This window comes from Tamandua tetradactyla, chromosome 18 (assembly GCF_023851605.1).
Source record: "Tamandua tetradactyla isolate mTamTet1 chromosome 18, mTamTet1.pri, whole genome shotgun sequence".
Taxonomy (NCBI): Eukaryota; Metazoa; Chordata; class Mammalia; order Pilosa; family Myrmecophagidae; genus Tamandua; species Tamandua tetradactyla.
In genome coordinates, this window is record NC_135344.1 from 32,184,640 (window position 1) to 32,206,243 (window position 21,604).

Below are 21,604 nucleotides of genomic sequence, written 5' to 3' on the forward strand. Positions count from 1 at the left end.
GAAACACTTGTCAGACAAAAATAAAGGAAGAATGAAGAGAGGCCTCTAGGCTTGGGCAGTGCATGGCCATACCCATCACTCAACTGTTGGATGTTCAAGAATGAGATTCTGAGTATTCGGTGGTCCCCTAGACTCAGGCTTTTCACCCAGAGCTGTGGACTGCCTTGAAAGGTAAGTAAGGAGCTTGCTCTGAAATTACTTTGCATTTTCACTCTGTCATAATAGCTGACTTTCGCCACCCTACCATAAACATTCTGCCCAGTGACCTAAACCTGATAAACATTTGCATGGTTATGCCCTGAAGGTTCTTCAGCCTTGTTCCCTGGAACAAGGAAGACAATTCAGCAAGAGTGATGACAGCTGAGAAAGGCAACAACACACTGTGAATCAGTCGGCTGCCTGGTAAGGTGTTTCTCTTACTCAATTGAAATACTACCAGGCCGAGGCCATTTAATTGAGATTGGCCCTCTCTAAAGATTAGAGTCTTGGTTTACAGAGGAAGTTCCTTTTGAAACATCAAGAATCTAAAGTTATTAATGACTGAACTAAGTTTGGCTGACATTCTCTGTGCAGAGTTTGCTCATAGGAGAAGAATTGGAAATTAATTATTTGGGTTGTTGGCTGGCTTGAATGTGTGAAGGAAAATTAACTACTAGAAAGACTTAAAGGGGTCCCTAAGTTTTGTGTTTATTTAGACCATTGCCAGATCACCCACTGAGAAATAAAGAACATTCTGGGCTCAATAATTCTTTTCTCAGGTACATTGCTAGATCAAATAGCCTTTAACAAAGAAAAGCTCTCTTTACCTTTATTGTTCAAATATCATCAGTTCAGTAGTTAATTAACCTTTATTTGCAAAACCTTATACTTTGCATAAAAATATAGGGGTAAGTTATCTCTTTTAATCTTCTCTACAGGCTTAGGAGGTGTGCAGTGTGGGTGTGTCCTTCTATTTTGTGGTTAAGGAAATTGAGGGCTCGAGGTTGCACAATGGCAGAGCTGAGACCAAAACTTGGGTCTTCAGACTTGTGGTCTGGAGTCTTTCTGTATTGCCTGAGTTACCAGAATCCAGTGCACACAAAACTCTCTTGATGCCAGTGGTAATGGTTACAAGCATTGAACTTGGATAATATTTGTTTTAAACAAAGTATTACATGAAAAATATAGCAGAAACAAATCAAAGCAGCTTAGCAAAAAAGCTTACGGAGATCAACCCACTTTCATGGGTTGAATGACAGACTGAAAAACTATTTAAGCTCAAGAGAAACAGATTGAGGGAGACTAACCATGGAAAGTAAGCTCTCATTTCAGGTCAAAAATCAGAAATTACCCCCCTTGAAATTTGGGCAATGTTGTCTTAGGACAAGCACAAATACCAGGGGCATATCATTCATTGTTATTTGAAACAACCTTACCTCTTAACACTAGAGAAGAGTTGCTCAAACACACACTACACAGCTTGTGGAAAGTTGAAGCTCTCCCTACCCCTCCCAATTTTTGCAAATTCCCAAAGGCTTCTGTACTCATGGTCACCTCTGGCTTTCATTTTTTCCTTCTGATGAATTACTTAAGTTTATGAACTTCACCCTCTTCCATACTGGATTCATCCTAATAAAGAACTTAACCTCTTTCTTTGATTTCCTTCATCCCTCTTGCATTAGTTTGTAGGTTGCCAGAATATAATATACCAGAATTGAAACAGGTTTTAAAAAGGGAATTTAATAAGTTACAAGTTTATAGTTCTAGGCTTATAAAAATGTCCAAATCAAGGCATCTAGGGGAAGATACCTTAATTCAAGGAAGGCCAATGGGTCTCAAACACCCCTGTGAGTTGGGGAGGCATGTGTCTGGCATCTACTGGTCCCGAACTCCTGGGCTCCATTGCTTTCAGCCTCTGTTCCTGTGGGGGTTCTCACTTTGCTTCTCTGGGGCTCACTTTCCTCTGTTGGCTTTCCTGGGCTCTCTTCAGGTTCTGACTGGCTTAACATCTCATGGCAATGTCTGCTAGGCTCCAAACATCTTCAAATATCTGTTTCTCTCTTCTCCAAGTGTCAGCATCTTGTCAGCTCTCAGTTTCTGTCAGCTCTCTTTCCGTCAGCTCTGAGGTTTCTCCAAAAGGTTTTCCTCTTTTAAATGACTCCAGTAAACTAATCAAGACCCACCTTGAATGGGCAGCGTCACATTTCCAGCTAATCAAAAGGTCATACCCACAATTGGGCTGTAGAGATCATTTAATCAAAAGATTCCATGCTACATAGTTCGCTACTATAGCAAAGTTGATATTTGCAAAAACTATTTACTTGATATTTTAAGAACACACACAGTTTTGGTAGTTAATCAAATGGTATTTAAGATTGTGTTTAATATTTAGAATTTAAGAAACTCTGATACCAGTAACTACAGATTTTTTTCCTTCCTTGCTTTAATTTTAAATTGGTTTATGAAACATATTGTACAAACAGGCCTTATGATGAGTACTTAGATATATATATATATTTTAATATGCCTATGGATAAGCTAACTAAGATACACACTTTAGGCGGTTAAGATTTCCATATGTTAACTGTAAAAATATTTGCATCTTCATATTTTCCTGAAATCAGGAAAATATTTAGTGGTAACATTGGTCATTACTATAGTAATGCAGATTTTTGTAAGAACTTTTACTTGATATTTTGAGAACATTCACAGTTTTGACAGTTGATCAAATGGTATCTAAATTAGTGTTTAGTATTTAGAATTTAAGAACTTTGCTATTTGAATTTGTAGATTTTTTCCTTGTTGCCTTAATTTCAAATTGGTTTATGAAATTTACTGCACAAACACAGGTTTTACAATGATTATATGGATACTTTATTTAAATATGCCTATGGTTAAGCTAACTAAGATATCCATTTTTGGTGATTCTAAGTGTATTGTTTGTTTTCTTAAATAAAAAAAAGTTTCCATGCTACAATACTGAATCAGAATTAAAAGAAATGGCAGCCTACACAAGATGGAATCAGGATTAAAACATGGCTTTTCCAGGGTACATAATGCTTTCAAACTGACACGTCTCTAGCTAAGAAAACAAATTCCATATAGCAATGTTTGGGGAAACCAAAGGTATTTATATTGCTGAAAAATAAACAACTTTAAATTACGTATTAGACTTCCCATATCCTAAGAGTCATTTTGCCACCAATGAGGTTTCACTGGCCAGGCTCCCTGTACACGTGTGCTACACCTTGTACCTACTAGCTGGCTCTCTCCTTCCCCTTCAGTCTCTCTTCCTTACCCCTTCTTCAGAGATTGTCCCCAGGAATTCCAAATTCCTCTCATTGTTTATTAAGATCACTGCAGTTTAACTCTGGCTGCCACTCCTTCACCCAGCAGCAGACCCATATGAAAATCCAACGTGGTTCTCAATGGTGAGAGAGCTCATTACCATATTAGCACTGAAGACTGGAAAAGACTCTGCCTGGCTTTCACAGCATCCACGCTCCTAGAAGACAGATGTAATTTTGAACATCATTTCCTACCTTTTTTACAATATGACATTTTCAAAATATCAAGGAATTCCAGAATGTTCTAGACTTGGAAATTCGGAAGTTAATGATTACCTTGAGCATCCCTAAGGTTTTCAGGCTCCCATATGGCCTCCCATGGCATGGCCCATTGAAGCTTCTAGAGACTGCGTCTGTGGTCAGTGGCCTTTGGGTTTTCTCAGCATGGGTTCTTCTATTCTAACCTTGTTATGAGACCGACATGTGAAGCGGAAGGGGTAGAGTTTTGGGGGAAAAATTACTGGGAGATTTATTTTTGTCTTGTTTGGCAAATGGTCCTCAGAATGTAATGAACCCACCCATCCTATTAGGGATTAATCAGAAGCAATAATTGAGATAATTTTACATTACAAGAGTGAAGCAAACCCGAAAGAATGAAAAAAGTAGACCTAATATCCTCTTATCAGACAGGACACTTTGCTTTTTATCTTATTAAAAAAATTGAGTTAATTTTGTTTTTTGTCTTTCTTTATAGCTGGTTCTGAAAGTGTAAGAATATTAATGAGAAAAAGGAAGAAATTATTTAAGCACGACATGCCAAGAATAAACTGTCATCCAGAAATATTAAATCAAGGAAATTTAAACTGCTAGCTTCAGAATTTTGTTTTTTTAAGTTTCTTAATCACAGTCCAAGAACTTATTTATATGCTGTATTTGAGACATTAAATAAATATGTTAAATTGGGAGCGGAGCGTTTATTTAATTCAGTCTGGTTCCCGTAGTTAAGGCATATGGTATCAAAAATCATTCACTGTTATCAGCTTAAATATCTTTTATTAACTTTGTGAGTAAAAATTAGTACAATGTTTTTTTTAATTCTATCTTAAAATTATTATGGTTATAGCTAACATCTTGAATACTTCCTTGTTACAGTGGTAGATGCTTTACACAGAGTGGCTTTTTATTCTCTAACATTTAATTATAGAAAATTTCAAATACACACAAAAGTAAAATCCCTCCCCCATCCCTGGTACAAAAAAAACATCAATTTTCTGTCATTCTTGTTTCATGCATTCTCCCCAACATTTTTTATGAATCATTTTAAAGTAGATCCCAGACATCATATTTCACCTATAAATACTTCCTGTAAGTACATTTTTTAAAAAAATATTTTTTAAAAAACATAAACACAACACTCTCATCACACCCAACAAAATTAATAATAATTCCTGAATATCTAATGCTTAGTCCATGATCAAGTATACCTGATTGTCACAAAAACATCTTTTCACATTTAGGGTCAACTCAGGATACATCCAGGTCCCACATATTGCATTTTTTGCTGTTATATCTGAGTCTCTTTTAATCCTCACTAGTTCTCTCTCATTTAGTGTGTGTGCCACTTATTTTTTAAGAAGCTTGATAATTTGTAGAATTTTAGAATTCCCCACTTCCGGTCATGATTGACTGTGTCTTTGTAGTGTTGGTGAACGTGTTCCACTATCTCCTGTATTTCCTGTGAACTGACTGGATTTAGGACCAATTTGAGAGTGGTGAAGAAGAACACCTCATAGAGGGTCATCTGTATTTCCTTTCGTACCCCGTCAGGAGGGGCATAATGACTGGACGGCCCACTTTTAGTGATGCTAAGATTGATCAGTGGGTTCAGGTGATGTCGGCCTTATCTCATCCATCAGGCAGTTTCCTATTAGGTTATCACTTAGGTGGTTTTAGCAATTACTGATGAGCAATGCCTATCGCCATTATTTTTTTCAGGTTGAAAATTGTGATTTTTCTATTTCTGTCATTCTTCCGGCTATTATTGTTAGCTGTGATTTGTCCACTAAAAAGAATTTTCCTCATCAACTATTTGATTTTTCTGAAAATCAATCCATAAAAGAAAGGTGGGAGAAATACTTGATTCTTGCTCATTTTACTTATGAATTTTCAGAATAATGTGTTGGTACTCCAGCAACCTCCACAGATAATGGATGATGTTTTAATTTTTTATTGTCATGATAAATTCATGGTATTTTTAAAAATATTTTATGTACTTGAATCTCTTGCACTTCTTTTTCTTTTTCATCTCCAGATGTTGATCTTTGGCCAAGAAGAGCCCTTTGAAATTAGCTCCTGTGTCATTTTGATATGACTCCAGTGGTCTTATAAAGTAGACACATTTCCAAACTCTGTTTGCTAATCAGATTATTCTAAATTTTAGAATCATAGCATCATAGAGTTGAAAAGCGTTTTCAGACTTGTTTAGTTTCCCACCCAAATTAAGAGTCTATTTTCCATCACCTTGACTTGAGTTCTTAAAGCCTGTGGAAGTCATGGAAATTCCGTAGTTCATGAGGCAGAACCTTCCATCATAGGACAGTCTAAGGATCAGGAAAGTTTTTTAATATTGTATTCATTTGCCCCTCTGACTCTCCCCTTGATGGAATATAATTATTTTGCTTTTTTTTGGACAAAGTACTTCTAATAATGTAGTTAAAAGACTATTAAGTTTTGGGGAAGTCAAGTCACATACTTGTTCTGTGTTGGTTTGAAAGTATTATGTACCCCAGAAAAGCCATGTTTTAATCCTAATTCAATCTGTGGAGGTAGCCATTTCTTCTAATCCTGATTCAGTATTGCAGGATGGAATCTTTTGAGTAGATTTTATCCATGGAGATGTGACATGCCCAATTGTGTACTCCATGCACACCCTGCAACTTGCCTGCACACCCACCCCCACATACCCTCACCATGCCCTCCCACTCCCAATGCCCAGCCTCCCCACGTGCCACAACCCCACACCCCACACACCTTCACAGCCCCCCAATCCACCTCCTGTCATGTCATGTCCTGCCACCTATCCACCACCCCACGTCCTGTTCCTGAACTTTGAGTCCTGTCTGTTCCCTGCCCATAAACCTGTGCACTCCACCCCACATTCCTCAGCACCAGCTTAATGCCCAACCCCATGTCTAGCCCTGTGCCATGCCCTGACACTGCATCACTGCACCCCACCCCACACTCCAAGTCTTGCCCCACATCTGTCCCACAAATACAAAACCTTACACTATTGAAGGAAATCACCTTCCAAAGTAACCCTATCAAGATCATTAAATGCCTCATAGACGACAGAAAACCACAAAGCATATGAAGATGTAGGCAGATATAGCCCAGCCTAATGACCAAAGTAAAGCATTGGAGGAGACACAGAATTTGTAATAACTAATCAAAGATGCTCATATAACTCAATTAAATGAATTCAATGGGTTAGCTAATGACATAAAGAATACCAAGACACTAGAAGAGCATAAAGAAAATTTGAAAGAATAAATAGAAAAATAGCAGATATTACAGAGATGAAAGATACTATAGACCAAATTAAAAAGATACTAGAGACATATAACAACAGATATGAAAAGGCAGAAGAAAGAATAAGCAAACTAAAGTGCAGGACAATTGATTTCAAATGCACAAAAGAACAAATGATGAAGAGGATGGAAAGGAGAAGGTAGATTCTGTTTCTCCTGAGCATTGTCTTAGGCGTGGCCAAGAGATTGCTTTGGCCAATGAGAAGAAGGCAGGCAGAAGAGACAGTATGTGAGGTGCAGGCTGAGGCCTCCAAAGCATTATGGGTCTTCTCACTCCTCATGTACCCCTACCACTGACCATTAAAATCACCCAGCCCAGGGGTTGCTGGTCCATAGAGAATGAAATCTGTGTAGAGCAGAGTTGAACCTGATCCACAACCGAAAGCAGAACTGCCCCAGCTGACCCACAGACCTGTGAGCGAGAAAAATAAATAAATGATTGTTGTTGGAAGCCACTGAGATGTTGGAATTGTTTGCTGTGTAGCAAAACTAATACACTCTCTTTTTTGAACAGTGGAAAAAACTAGACTTTCCAGTGTTCTTTATGAATTCTTAAAGATTATATATAATGGAGGCAGTTTGAGTTCCCAGAAAAGCTTACTTTGAGTCAAGACTTGAGTTTAGGTCATTTATTTGGGAGGTGAACCCAGGTAAGCACAGTGAGGAAATGTGGAAAGTGAGATTAGAAAATAGAAAAGCAAATACAGGAGCATGAATGAGCAGGATCCCAAAGTGAGTAACAACGCTCAATTCTGTACATGCTCCAAGAAACTATGTCCACGACTTAATATCATCTTCCTGGAGGACTAGGAGGTTATAGGAGTTATTCACTGAATCACAAACCCCATTGGTTGAGAGTTGCTCCTGGGGGGGGCATTAACTCCCCTTCCCCTTTCTAGATCATTCCTGTGCACAGCCAAGCAATCTCCAGTGGTTCCAGAGAAAGCCCCCATGCAGAGAAGAAGAGAGGCATGGGTGCTTGAGGTCAGAGGCATCAGCATGCTGGAACCATCCTCCTTAGTTGCATGTGAACTCAGATGGGCTCAAGGGATATGGTACATGGTACCAACACATCTGCTACTAGTGGTTTTGCTATCTTGCCTGCCTAGGAGGCAAAGCATTTGGGCAACTAGGAGCTCTCTTAACTTCTCCTCTTTTGTCCTAGGCTTCAGGCACCAAGGTATTGTATATTTCACTTATTCCAAATGGATTTTTTGTTTCCTTGTTAAAATGGTGAAAAAAAAGGTCTGATTCCTATCATTTGTTCATATTATGTCATCCACCTCCAGCGAGTGAATCCTATTCCCCCACTGACTTACATGAGGATGTTTAAGATGCTTCATTTTGTTTTTTGTTTTTTGGTTTTTTTTCGCATGGGCAGGCACTGGGAATTGAACCCTGGTCTCCGGCAAGGATGCTTCATATTTTTGTGGCTTTCTTATCCCTCCTAATTTCACCACCCCACCACCACCACCACTTATTTTCATAAGCAAGAGAAAACGATTTAGAAAGTCTAAGTTATTCATTTCAATCTGTTTTGACAGCAATGACCAAAACCTTGTGTGTGTGTGTGTGTGTGTGTGTGCGTGTGTGTGTGTGTATGTGCCAGAAGATACTAAAAGTTCTGGAGAATCTTTAAATTGTATCATTAGATAGATTGGGCTTCAGAAATTGTTTGAATACTTTTAAATTTGAATTCACTGATCTAGTAATAGGAGAAAAAATCCCCACTTTGGAAGACACTTTCACATTTGCACTCTTCTGGGGATTCATTTTGTGTGTATCAGTCACTGGTGGGGAAGGGGGTGGACTGAAATTTTTATAATTAACCTCCCACAAGAACAACTTGTTCTTTAAATTCAGAAGCCAAGAAACTTTGAATAGAATCAGTTTAGAACGACTGGATCTTTTTTTATTCAAGTTTAACAATTCTTATTCAGTCAGAACCAAAATCTTGTCTAACTTTATTTGCATCACACTCACTGGCACAAATAGCCTGGCAATGAAAATAAAAGAGCCTGTGTAAAGGTCTGGGAATAAAAACAAGAGGCACAAGAGAAAAGGAAAAAGAGGACTAAAAGGAGAAAGAGGGTAAGAGGAGGGAAATGAAGGAAGAAAGGAAAGGGGAATCTTATCATCCGAATTGGAAGTTGCTTTAAAAAACATTAATTTAATTCTTATGTTAATGGTAAGGAAATTGAGATACAGAACACCTAACTTGAACTATGTCACCCAAATAGTAAATGGCAAAATCCATAACCCTAGTTTCCCAAACCCGTGTTCATTTTTCTCTCCTTCCCCCACCCCCCCACCATTCAGATTCATTTATTAATTTTTAATTGGGTTGGCTCATTGTGAGAATAGTGGCAATTGTCTTCTAGAAAAGTTCAAGGGAAAGATTTGGATGTAGAAGACTAGGGAAAAGAAACAGCAAGTTTTCAGACAAGCATCCAGACATTTTGCTGACAGTTATTTATCCAAATAAAGTTATTTGGCTAACCTGAAAACTTAACTTAGATTTTCTTCTGGTTGGAACCTGGTCCCCTAATATAGCCTATGTGTCTAGCACAAAAACTCCATAAGGGCAGATTCAAAACCTTTATCCAGTTATTCTGGGAGACGGTTACTGTCCTTAGTTAGCCATGATTCACCCCCAGCCTTCACCCCTTTCCCTCTATGGGTTTTCAGAAGGGAAAATCATGCAGCTGGCAGTGGCTTCCATTCAAATCTTGAACGAAGGTAACTGTGGACCAGCATCACTCACAAGTTCATACACAACACGATCAGGATTTTAGCTCTCTTCACCTATATCTACCTCTTGTGCTAGTAATAATATGGCTGTAAGGTGGGGGTTGGGGAGGTATTCCAACTTGCAAAATTTTGGAGAGTCTTGTTCTCCAACAATTACTGTAACGTATGATCCAAGTGTATCTGACGCTTTGTGACAGGTATTCAGAATCTGCCTGCGTCTAAAAAACTGGAATGGGAGGGGCAGTGACCCTCAGTCATCCTTTTGCATGAGTTGATGCTTAGGGGGAGTAATCGGTCTATGAGGAAGATGTGAGTATAAGTTCAAAGGGGAGAAACTAGAGAAGGGAGAACATGAAAAGCTATTTTTAGGGAGTGGATGTGAGTTGAAGATTTCCACCTAGAACATAGCATGACTCTCACAGTGCATGGACAAAGACTGAGGTGAACCAAACAGCAGTGTTGGCATCCAGAGGGCTTTGCAGCTTTGAGAGCCCCAAGAAACAGAAAGGCAGGGGTGAATCACTGCTCTTGGAGAGCAGACCCAGCAGCAGCGATAAGTAGCTTGTCAGCTAGGGATTTCAATGAGGAGGCAAGTGCCAACTTAGTCTGGGACACACCTGACACATAGTTCTAATTGGGAACTGGAACATTCTCAACTGAGCTAGTAAATTCATGTGGGGATTCATTCATGTGTTAATATTAGCATGGCCTCATTTGTGCCCATATGATAGGGAGGCCTTCTCCTATATCCACGCCCTATCTCTCAACAGGATCCCCAGATCTCAGCTTCATAGATCAAGATCATTTCTCCGTGCAACTACTGTACTCTAGGGTTGTACAAGTTGTACCCCACTAACAACGGTACAAATATACATTACAGAAGTACAGAGCACCATTCATCTTGTAGATATCATAGAGTTGCACCATTTTCATGACTATTTCGTGGCAAATATCAGTGAAAAGAGTTGAGGTTCCTTTTCCTAATTTGCCCTATTGGCTAGTGGAAGGGCTTCCCCAGAGTTCTGTTATGGCAGGTCTCTGGAGGGATAGCCTGTGAGGAGACCCATCACCAGGATTAAAGCTAAAATGGAGAAAGTATTCGATTTTCCTCATGTTACTACTGAGCAGCACGGGTTAGGGGAATTGTTGGGGGGGAAATTGAGTGGATTCCTTTAAATCATCAGATAATCTGTAAAAACAAACTTCTTCTACTCCATGCACTCATTCCAGACTGCCAGCTCCACGGGCAGAAATCGCGTTTGATTCATCTATCTCTGTCCAGTCCCAACATAATACAAACACTTGGATGGACGCTGAATTTTATTGAATTCCACTTCCAATAATGGTTATCAATAAGCATGCCAATAGCAGACAAATTAAGAATTTTACTATCTCTCATTAGAAAATGATTCCAGGCATACTGAAAGTAGTTTGAGCCTTTTCTGTATGTCACAGTTTGGAGGCAGGGCAGTTGGAAGATTGGGTAGGATAAAGAAATGTGACAGGAAGGGAAACTATCTTTTGCTGAGCCCCTACTGTGTGCTAAGCACTCTGCTTTCATTGAGTCTGTCAAGGATTTGGCATAGGATTTGGGAGTCCCACCCTATCCCATTTCCCTCCTCACTCCGGGTTATAAACAAGCAATTGTGACCACTAGGAACAATAACCAAGTGTAAAACAAAAGAACATTTTAGAAATAGTAGGCTCCACCCCACCCAAGAGCTGAACTGTCCTTAAATTTAAGGATAGACCTCTTGCTTCTTCTAACCCTGAATCCAAAATGATCACTTCCCCATAGCAAATCTAATCTGATTTATCATTCAGTTCCTGGTAGAAATGCTGGAAAACAGAAAGAATATGTGAAGTAGAGACCTTTTAAGGCCTGCTAGGTCATGAAGATAGGAAATGAAGAGCGAAATGGCTGGCCAGCACTACAGGACTCAAGCCATAGTTTTCTATTTGCAATGCATAAAATTACTGTATAATTTAATGGCTTAATACTGTAACATATATAACCTCAAAGTTTCTGTGGGTCAGCAATCTGGACATGGCTCAGCCGGGTCCTCTGGCTTAGTGTCTCTAACAAGTCTATAATCAAAGAATCAACTTAGGTTGTGATCTCATCTCAAGGCTTGAGTGGAGAAGTAGCCACTTCCAAGCTCATTCATACAGTAGCTGATAGCTTTCAGTTCCTTGTAGTCTGTGGATTGAGAGCCTCAGTCCTTTGTTGGTTGTTGGCCAGAGGCTGTAACCAGTTCTTACCACATGGCCTCTCCATAGGGCAGCACATAATATGGCCGCTTGCTCCATCAGAGAATGACAGTGTAAAGAGCCAAGAAGAGTATGTTCAGATAACATGGAAATCACAGTCTTTTGATGTGATATAGCATCATTTCTGCCATATTTATTTATTAGAATAGGAAAGAAATTTGGAAAAATCAGAAATGTGTGGAAATTAAACAATACAGTATTAAATAACCAATGAGCCCAAGAAAAAAATTAAAAGAACATTAAAAATATTTTAAGTTGAAAATGAATGTCACCTTTACAAGGTGTTAAAAATGCAATAGTGTGCCAGTTTGAAACTATTGTGTACCCCAGAAAAGATATGCTCTTTAATCCACATTCAATATTTCTGGGAGGGATTTTTTTATTGTTTCCATGGAAATGTGACTCACCCAATTGTGTGTAGCAACTTTTAATTAGATGGTTTCCATGGAGATGGAACTTGAATGGGTGGGGTTACTTACTGGAGCCCTTTAAGAGGGAACCATTTTGGAAAAAGCACAGTGCCAATAGAGTCCACAGAGCCAGAGACCTTTGGAGATGCAGAAGGAAAACTCTTCTGGGGAAACCTTATGAAATGAGAAGAGAAAGCTAGCAAATGTCGCCATGTGCCTTTCCAGTTGACAGAGTTGTTCTAGACCCATCAGCCTTTCTTGGGCATTTTCATGGCCTTAGAACTGTAAACTTGCAACATAATAAATTCTCCTTTTTAAAAATGGTTCCATTTCTGGTATATTGCATTCCAGCAGCTTTTACAAGCAAACAGATCTATTATGGGAAAAATACAATTAATGCAAATTAAGGTCTATAGTTAACATTAACACTGTAATATTCTTTCATTAATTTTAACAAAGGCAATATACCAAAGCTAAATGTCAGTAAGAGGGGAATATAAGGGAGAGGTATGGGATTATTGTTGTTGTTTCTCCTTTTATTTTCCTTTTTCTTCTTCCTTCTTTGAAGAAGAAATGGAAATGTGCTCATATAGACTGTGGTGGAGAATGCAAAATGATGTAATAATACCAGGAGCCATTGATTATACACTTAGGATGGATTGTGCAGTATGCGAATAAAACTGCTTAAAAAAATGAATGGAAAGATACAAGTGCTGGAGAAGATGTGGAGATAGATATACACTTATTCACTGTTGATAGAAAAGTAGAATGGTGCAGCCCCTCTGGAGAGCAGTGTGGTGGTTCCACAGAACACTAAGTATAGGGTTGCCATGTGACCTTGCAAACCCATTATTACATATACACCTGGAAGAACTGAAAGCAGGGACACGAATAGACATTTGCACACTACTATTTATGGCAGCATTATTCTTGATTGCCAGTGGATGGAGGTGGCCTAAAGGTACATTGACTGATGAAGGGTAAACTTTGGTGTATACATATGTTGGAATATTGCGCAGCTGCAGGAAGGAAGTCATGAGGTATGCAACTACCTAAATGAACCTTGAGGACATAATGTTGAGTAAAATAAGCCAGAAACAAAAGGACAAATATAAACTAACTATAATAAGCAAACTCTAGAATTGAATTTGAGAGCATAGGTTAACAGGAAATAGAAAGTGGGAGGAAATTGGGCAATCAATGATTAAGGAGTACAGAATGTTCATTAAGGCTCATTGTAAAGGTTTCAAAATTGTAAGCTGTCACAGCAGTCACATTTTTTCCTGAGCTTTAACTGTTATTTCTAAATTCTGAGATGCTGTGATCTGTGTGTATAACCTGGAAGTTTCCTGGAACTTTAAGTATCTGTATGACACCTGAGACTCAGAGTTCTGAAAGTCAGCATTACTCCATACAGCAACTGTTAAAAGAAGCTGAAAAAGAGATCAGACATCAATTAGTGAAATGAATGAAGCAGATCTGGTTAGGACTAAGGTAAATCAAAATAAAATGATGATGCTGTCTGTATTGTAAAACTTCAACTTCTGTGTGAGACCAAGGGAAGAGATGTTTGTTTTCTCCAAAATTTAAATTTTCTGTAGCACACTATCTAATTTAATCTGTCTGGTCAGTTTATTTAAATAACAAAATTACATGGATTCCAGAGTAGGGAATGAGAGATCTTGATATTCTGCATAGGCTAATGTAATGCCCAGATAAATTCCGGAGTATTTGGGGCAGAAAATTTAAAAAGTATTTGCAAAATCCCGTACGTGTTGGATGAAAAATGTGGAACTGTTAAACTTCTCCATCTGGGGAATTCTTGATATTCTCTTAAACATTAAGTACTTCCAAATTAATAAGCTGAGACCTCAGTCGTGAGGCTTGCCCTCATGACACTCATCTCTGCAATGGCAAAGTTAAGCCTACTTATAATTATGCCTATGAGTCACCCTGAGAAAACCTCTTCTGTTGCTCAGATGTGGCCTTTCTCTCTCACAAAATTCTGCAAATAAACTCACTACTCTCCTCACTACATAGGATATGACTTCCAGGGAGGTAATTCTCCCTAAAAATGTGGACCATGACTCCCAGGGATAAGCCTGGCCCTGGCATCATGGGATTGACACTGCCTTCTTAATGAAAATGGGGGAAAGAAATGAAACAAAATAAGATTTCGGTGGCTAAGAGATTTCAAATAGTCGAATGGAAATTTTGTAAACTACTCTTATGCAAGCTTCAGCTAGATATTGCTAATTGCCAGTTTGCCAAATCTCAACCAACACCATTCCTGTTAACTCTAAAGAACACCCAGGGCTCTATCTGAGAGCCTACAAAAGTTGCATGCACTAAGATTACTTTTCAGAAACCTACAACCTCCAGATGGTTCCTAGGTCAGATAAGTTATGAAACCCAGAGGGGCCAGCCTCTCCAAGAACAACTAGTTCTAGTCCCCTATCCCATACTGTCAACACTCCTTTCCAACATGAAGAACTTAAAATGGGTATAGCCCAAATACCCCTAAAGATTGGGAGAAGGATTAAAGGAGAAAGAGGAGTGATAACAGAGAAGATAGGATTTAACAAATGAATATGACTGCTGAATCATTATACTGTTATTTATTTTAGCCTCTGGTGTCTTGGAGCAGCTAGAAGAAAAAGCCTGAAATTGTAGAACTGTATCCCATACCAAACTTTGAAATCTATTCTATAACTACTTGTCACAATGTTCTTTGGAATTTATTGCTTTTTTTTTTGTATATATGTTACATTTTACAACAAAAAAAATGTTTAAAAAAGAGACAAAAGTTATGGGGATGAAAGGCATAATAGTAAATATCAAAAATACACCAGAGACAACTGCAGATTTGAGCAGACAGAAGAAAGAATCAGTGAACTAGAAGACAGGACAATCAAAATCAGACAGTCAGAAAAATCAATAGAGGAAAAAAATGAGCAGTGTCTCAGGGATTTGAATGCAGCATGAAGCATACAAATATATGCATTATGGGTATCTCAGAAGGAGAAGAGAAGGGAAAAGGGGCAGAAGTCAATTAATGTAATACATTACATCAACAAAACTAAGGGACAAAAAATAGAAATGATCATCTCAATTGAACCAGAAATGGCATTTGACAAAATACAGCATCCTTTCTTGATAAAAACACTTTAAAAAATAGGAATAGTAGAAAACTTCTTCAACATGATAAAGGGCACATATGAAAAATCCATAGATAATATCATACTCATTGCAAAAGATTGAAAGCTTTCCCCCTCTAAGATCTGGAACAAGAAAAAAATGCCCACTGCCACCACTATTATTCAACTATTACTACTGGAAGTTTTAAGCAAGAAAAAAGAATAAAGGCATCCAAATTGAAAAGGAAGAAGCAAAACGTTCATATTTGCAGATGACATGATTTTATATATAGAAAGTCCCAAGATATTGGCAACAAAGCTGCTAGAGTTAATAAACAAGTTCAGCAAAATGACAGGGTACAATATCAATATGCAAAAAATCAGTAGTGTTTCCATACTAGTAATAAGCAATCAGAGAAGGAAATCAAGAAAAAATGCATTTACAATAGCAACTAAAGGAATAAAATATTTAGGAATAAATTTAAACAAGGATGTAAAGGACTTATACATGGAAAACTACAAAACATGGCTAAAAGAAATTTTAATAGACCTAAATAAATGGAAGGACATTCTGTGTTCATGTATTAGAAGACTAAATATCTTAAGATGTCAATTCTACCAAAAACGATTTATAAATTCAATGCAGTCCTAATCAAAATTTCAATAGCCTGCTTTCCAGAAATGGAAAAGCCAATTATCAAATTTACTTGGAAGGGTAAGGGGCTTTGAATAGCCAAAAACATCTTGATAAAGAACAAAGTTGATAGACTTACACTTTGTGGCTTCAAAGCATACAACAAAGCTACAGTGGTCGAGATAGCATGATACCGGCACAAGGACAGATATATTGACCAATGGAATCAAATTGAGCGTTCAGTTCAGACCTTCACATTTATGCCAAACTGACTTTTGATAAGGCTGGCAAATCCACTCAGTTGGAAATACTAGTCTCGTCAACAAATGGTGCTGGGAGAATTGGATATCCATATGCAAAAAAATGAAAGAAGACCCCTATCACATACCAGATACAAAATTTAACTCAAAATGGATCAAAGACCTAAATATAAGAGCAAGTACTACAAAACTCCTAGAAGACAATGCAGAAAAACATCTTTAGGATCTTGTATTAAGCAATAGTTTCTTAGAGTTTATACCTAAAGCATAAACCACAGAAGGAAAAATAGATAAAGGGACCTTCTCAAAGTTAAAAACTTCTGTTCATCAAAGGACTTTGTCACGAATGTGAAAAGACAACCTACTCAATGGGAGAAAATGTTTGGAAACCACATATCCAATAAGGGTTTAACAACCAGAATATATAAAGAAATCCTACATTCAACAATAAAAAGATAAAACAACCCAATTTTAAAATGGGCTAAAGGATTGAACAGACATTTCTCCAAAGAGGATGTACAAATGACTAAAGTGCACATGAAAAGATGCTCAATGTCACTATCTATTAGGAAAAGGCAAATCAAAACCACAAGGACTTATCATTTTGCACCCACTAGAATGGCTACATTTAAAAAAATAGAATATTACAAGTAATGGAGAAATAGGAACACTCATTCATTGCTGGTTGGGAATGAAAAATGGTGCAGCTGCTGTGGGAAATGGTTTGGCAGTTCCTCAGAAAGTTAAATATAGAGTTATCATATGACCTGGCAATCCCACTAGGTATATCAGAAGAATTGAAAGCAAGGATTCAAATAGATATTTGCACACCAATGTTCATAGTGGCATTATTCTCAATTACCAAAAGGTGGAAGCAACCCAAGTATCCATCATCTGAGGAATGGATAAACTAATGTGGCATATATATATGTGCCACATTATATTTAGCTATATATAGTGGAATATTATTTAGCTATAAGAAGGAATAAAGTCCTGATGCATGTGACAACATGGATGACCTTGAGGGCATTATGTTGAGTGAAGTGAGGCTGATACAAAAGAACAAATATTGTAATGACCTCGCTGATATGAACTAATTATAATAAGCATACTCATAGAGTTAGTCTAGAATATAGGTTACCAAGGGATATATTTGGCATAGTGAATATAGAGCTGATGCTTAATTCGTGCAGAATTTCTATTTGGGTTGATTACAAAGGTTTGGGAATGGATGGTGGTGCTGGAAGCACATTATTGTGAATGTAATGAAAAGCTCTGAATTATGTTTGTGAATGTAGCTGTAAGGGAAAGTTTTGGGTCATGTATGCTACTAGAAGAAAAGTTAGAAGACAAAGCATGGGACTGTATAACAATGAATTTTATTATAGACAATGGTCTATCATTAATAGTACAAGTATAAGAATGTAATTTCATGAATGATAACAAATGTATGACACTAATACAAAGTGTTAATAGTGTGGTATATGGGAAAAATACACCGAGTATAAACTTTGAATGGTAGTTAATAATACCATTTTAATAATCTTTCATCAATTATACCAAAGGTAACTGCTATTTTAAAATAGTATAATTTTTAAAAAGTGATACCATCAATTGTAACAAAAAATTAAAAAGAAAAAAACATGAGGTACTACTTCACACCCACTAGGATGGCTATAATAAAAAGTCAGATAATAGCACGTATTGGAGAGGATTTAGATAAATTAGAAACCTGATACCATTGTGGTTGGAATGTAAAATGGTTCAACTACTATGGAAAACTTTGTTAGTGCCTTAAAAAGTTAAACATAGAATTACCATATGGTCCAGCAATTCCACTCCAAAGTATATACCCAAAAGAACTGAAAACTCATGTCCTCCCAAAAACCTGTACATGAATGTTTCTAGCAGCATTTTCTTAATAGCTGAAAGGTGGAAATAACACGACTGCCAACTGATGAATGGATCAACAAAATGTGGTATATCTATATAACGGACTATTATGTGTCCATAAAAATGAGTGAAGTACTGATACATGCTTCTGTGTGGGTGTATCCTGAAATCATCATGTTAAGTGAAAAAAGCCAATCACAAAATGCCACACAGTATATGATTACTTGTCCAGCATATTGTGCTATGCTCTGGGGAGAGACAGTTGAATAACATCTTGCCCCACACCACTTATTGCAGATCTTCCTCTAATGTGTTCATAGATCCTCCCATCTGCTTGGGGAGGCCAGGGCAATACAAAAGGGCAACCACTGGCCATTGCCAATTTCCAAAGGAAGCTTGTACAACAGTTTTCTGGCCACTCTGAACTGGGCTGGAGTTTTATGGTTGCTAGTGCTAGAGGCCCCACCAAGTGATGGCCAAGTGGTAGCCCAGACACGCCCTCAAACGGTCCCCCTTGTAAGTAATCTCTCTGTCAACGTGCAGCCTTCATCCTCATATCCAGTCTTCCTCGCCTTTAGCACATTCTGTATAGAGCCGCCAGAAAGAACTTCTAAAAACATAATCAGGGCGGTGTGACGGTGGCTCAGTGGCAGAATTCTCACCTGCCATGCTGGAAACCCGGGCTGAATTCCCAGTGCCTGCCCATGAGAAAAAAAAAAACTATAATCATAGGGTAAGGGAATAGATAGAACTGTAGATGGTTCTCTAGTGGGTCTATAAGTAATATTACCATATTGAAGATGAACAAGATTGAAAAGGGTTGTATAGACCTACATGTCCCACTGATTAAACACTAGAAATATGAATTAGTTCTCACAAGAATTACTTCAAAGAGGGTGGGCCACGGTGGCTCAGCAGGCAAGAATGCTTGCCTGCCATGCCAAAGGACCCGGGTTCGATTCCCAGTGCCTGTCCATGTTAAAAAAAAAAAAAAAGAATTACTTCAAAGATATCATTCTTGTACAAAGAGTATTTAAGTCCAGGGTATGGGGGAAATTGCTATTGCATGCTATGAGCTATGTTCAAAAGGAAACCATCAGCACTACTGCAGCAACAGCAGAGGTAAATAATGGGGGGAGGAACAAGAATTAAGAGGAAGTTTAGATTTCCTATTTGGCAAGGATATGTTTATTGGCTTTCTTTCTCTTGGGAACAATGGAATTATCTAAAATTGAGCATGTTGATGGACTGTGGACTTTGGGCCCTCTCCATGATGCCCGATGAATGCAGGTGGCGGAAGGATGCACTGATGGAGAAGTAGGTTGGGAATGACGGTGTATATTATGTACAGAGGTTGTGCTGCTACAAAAAGGAACGAAGTCGTGAGGCATGCAATGATGTGAATGAACATGTGGGACTATTGGTGAGGCAAAATAAGCCAGACACAAAAGAACAACAATGTATGTTCTCCTTTAGAAAATGCTTATAAGAAAATAGGGCCTGGATTATAAGCTTTTATAGCAGACACATTAAGTCTGGAGTGATAATTATTAATTCTGGATTTTGAGAGGTTGTTTTATATATATATATGTATGTATAAAATCTGATATTTAGAGATAAGAACGAAGCCGACCAGATCGAGGTTGAAGTAATTCAGAGCACAGAGGTAAGGAAGACAGTGTCTATATTTTAGAACCACATATACTCTTTGAGAGCAAAGGAAGAAAGGTTTATTTGGTCTGAAACTGAAATTTCCTGTAGCACATAATCTAACTCAACCTATCTGTATAGCTCATTTGAACAACTGAAACACAGGGAGCCCAGAATAAGAAAGAGGTCCTTTAATCCTGTATAGATTGATGAAATGCCTGGATACATCCTGGAGTATATTAAACAGATAATCAAAAAGTATTGGCAAAGTACCCTGAGGGATGAAAGAAAGAATATGGAACTATTAAATCTTACCATCAGGGAATCCCCTGATGCTGTGTCAAACTTTAGGGGCATCCAAATCAATAGGCCATGCCCTTGATCCTGAGGCTTACTCTTGTGAAGCTTATGTAGGTAGCAGAGAAGCTTAGACTACTTATAGGTATGCCTAAGAGTTACTTCTGGAGGACCTGTTTTGTTGCTCAGATGTCGCCTCACTCTCTCTAAGCCCAACTCTGCAAGTGAAATCATTGCCCTCCACCCTATGTGGGACACGACATCCAGAAGTGAAAGTATCCCTGGCGATGTGGGAGATGATTCCCAGGGATGAATCTGGCCCTGGTACCGTGGGATCAACGATTCCATCCCGACCACAAGGGGGAAAAGAAGTGTAACTAATAAAGTACCAGTGGCAGAGAGAGTCAAATAGAGTCGAGAGGTTACTCTGGAAGTTGCTCTTATGCAAGCTTCAGTTAGACATTGCTACCTGTCATAACCTGCCAAACCCCAACCAGGACCATTCCAGCCAATCCTAAAGAACACCTAGGGCAATATGTAAGATTCCACAAGGGTTCCATGCACTAGAGTAACTTTCCAGAAACCTACAACCTCCAGATGGGTCCCTGGACCAGATAAGCCCTGAAACCTAGAGGGCCCAGCCCCATCTCCCTGTCTCATATTAGTGACAGACCCTCCCAACATAAAAATGTTAGAATGGCCATAGCCCAAACACCCTTAAAGAGAGGGATGGAAAGATCAAAGGTAAAGATGGAGTTATATGAAGAGGATAGGAGTTAGCAAATGAATATGAATGCTGAATCATTAAATTGATATCTCTTTTAGTCTCCAGTATCTTAGAGCAGCTAGAAGTAAAAACCTAAAATTGTGGAATTGTAACCCATGTCAAACACCGAAATATGTTCTACAACTAATTGTGGTGCTCAATGCTTTGAAATTCAATGCTTTTTTGTATATATGTTATTTTTCACAAAAAAAAAAGAAAGAAAGAAAAAAGTCGATTGTGATGATACAAAAATATTTAAGTCTCCTAGCCTCCTATATTCTGGAGCAGCTAGAAAGAAAAATCTGAGAGGATTGTATGGTAGTCCATGACAAACTCTGGAACCTATCTGTAACTTCTTGTAAAAGAGTGCTTTGAAAACTATTGCTTTTTTATTTCTTTTCTCTGTATATATGTTATACTATACAACAAAAAGTTAAAAAAAAAAACCATAATCATAAGAGGGTAATAATATCACCCCACACCCTGTCCAAAACCCCTCAATCACTGGCCTTTACTTTAGAAAAAAGATCAAAATCCTCAACAAACCCTGCATGGCTGACCTCTGTCCCTTCTCAGCACTATGCCTCCAAGAGGTCATCTCTTACTCCCAACCTAGGTCAAGCCCTTTCATTATATGTTTCCAGAACCTCGTGGGCTTTTTTTTTTTTTTAACTTCACTTAC

General features: G+C 38.2%; 1 long non-coding RNA gene across 1 annotated transcript in view; it reads left to right on the plus strand.

Moving 5' to 3' along the window:
- Positions 1-271: 271 nt before the first annotated feature.
- Positions 272-21,604, plus strand: part of LOC143662593 (uncharacterized) — a 38,947-nt gene continuing 17,614 nt past the window's right edge. Inside the window, exon 1 of the long non-coding RNA XR_013165445.1 lies at positions 272-402. This is a non-coding gene — a long non-coding RNA (uncharacterized LOC143662593). The remainder of the gene's footprint in view (positions 403-21,604) is intronic.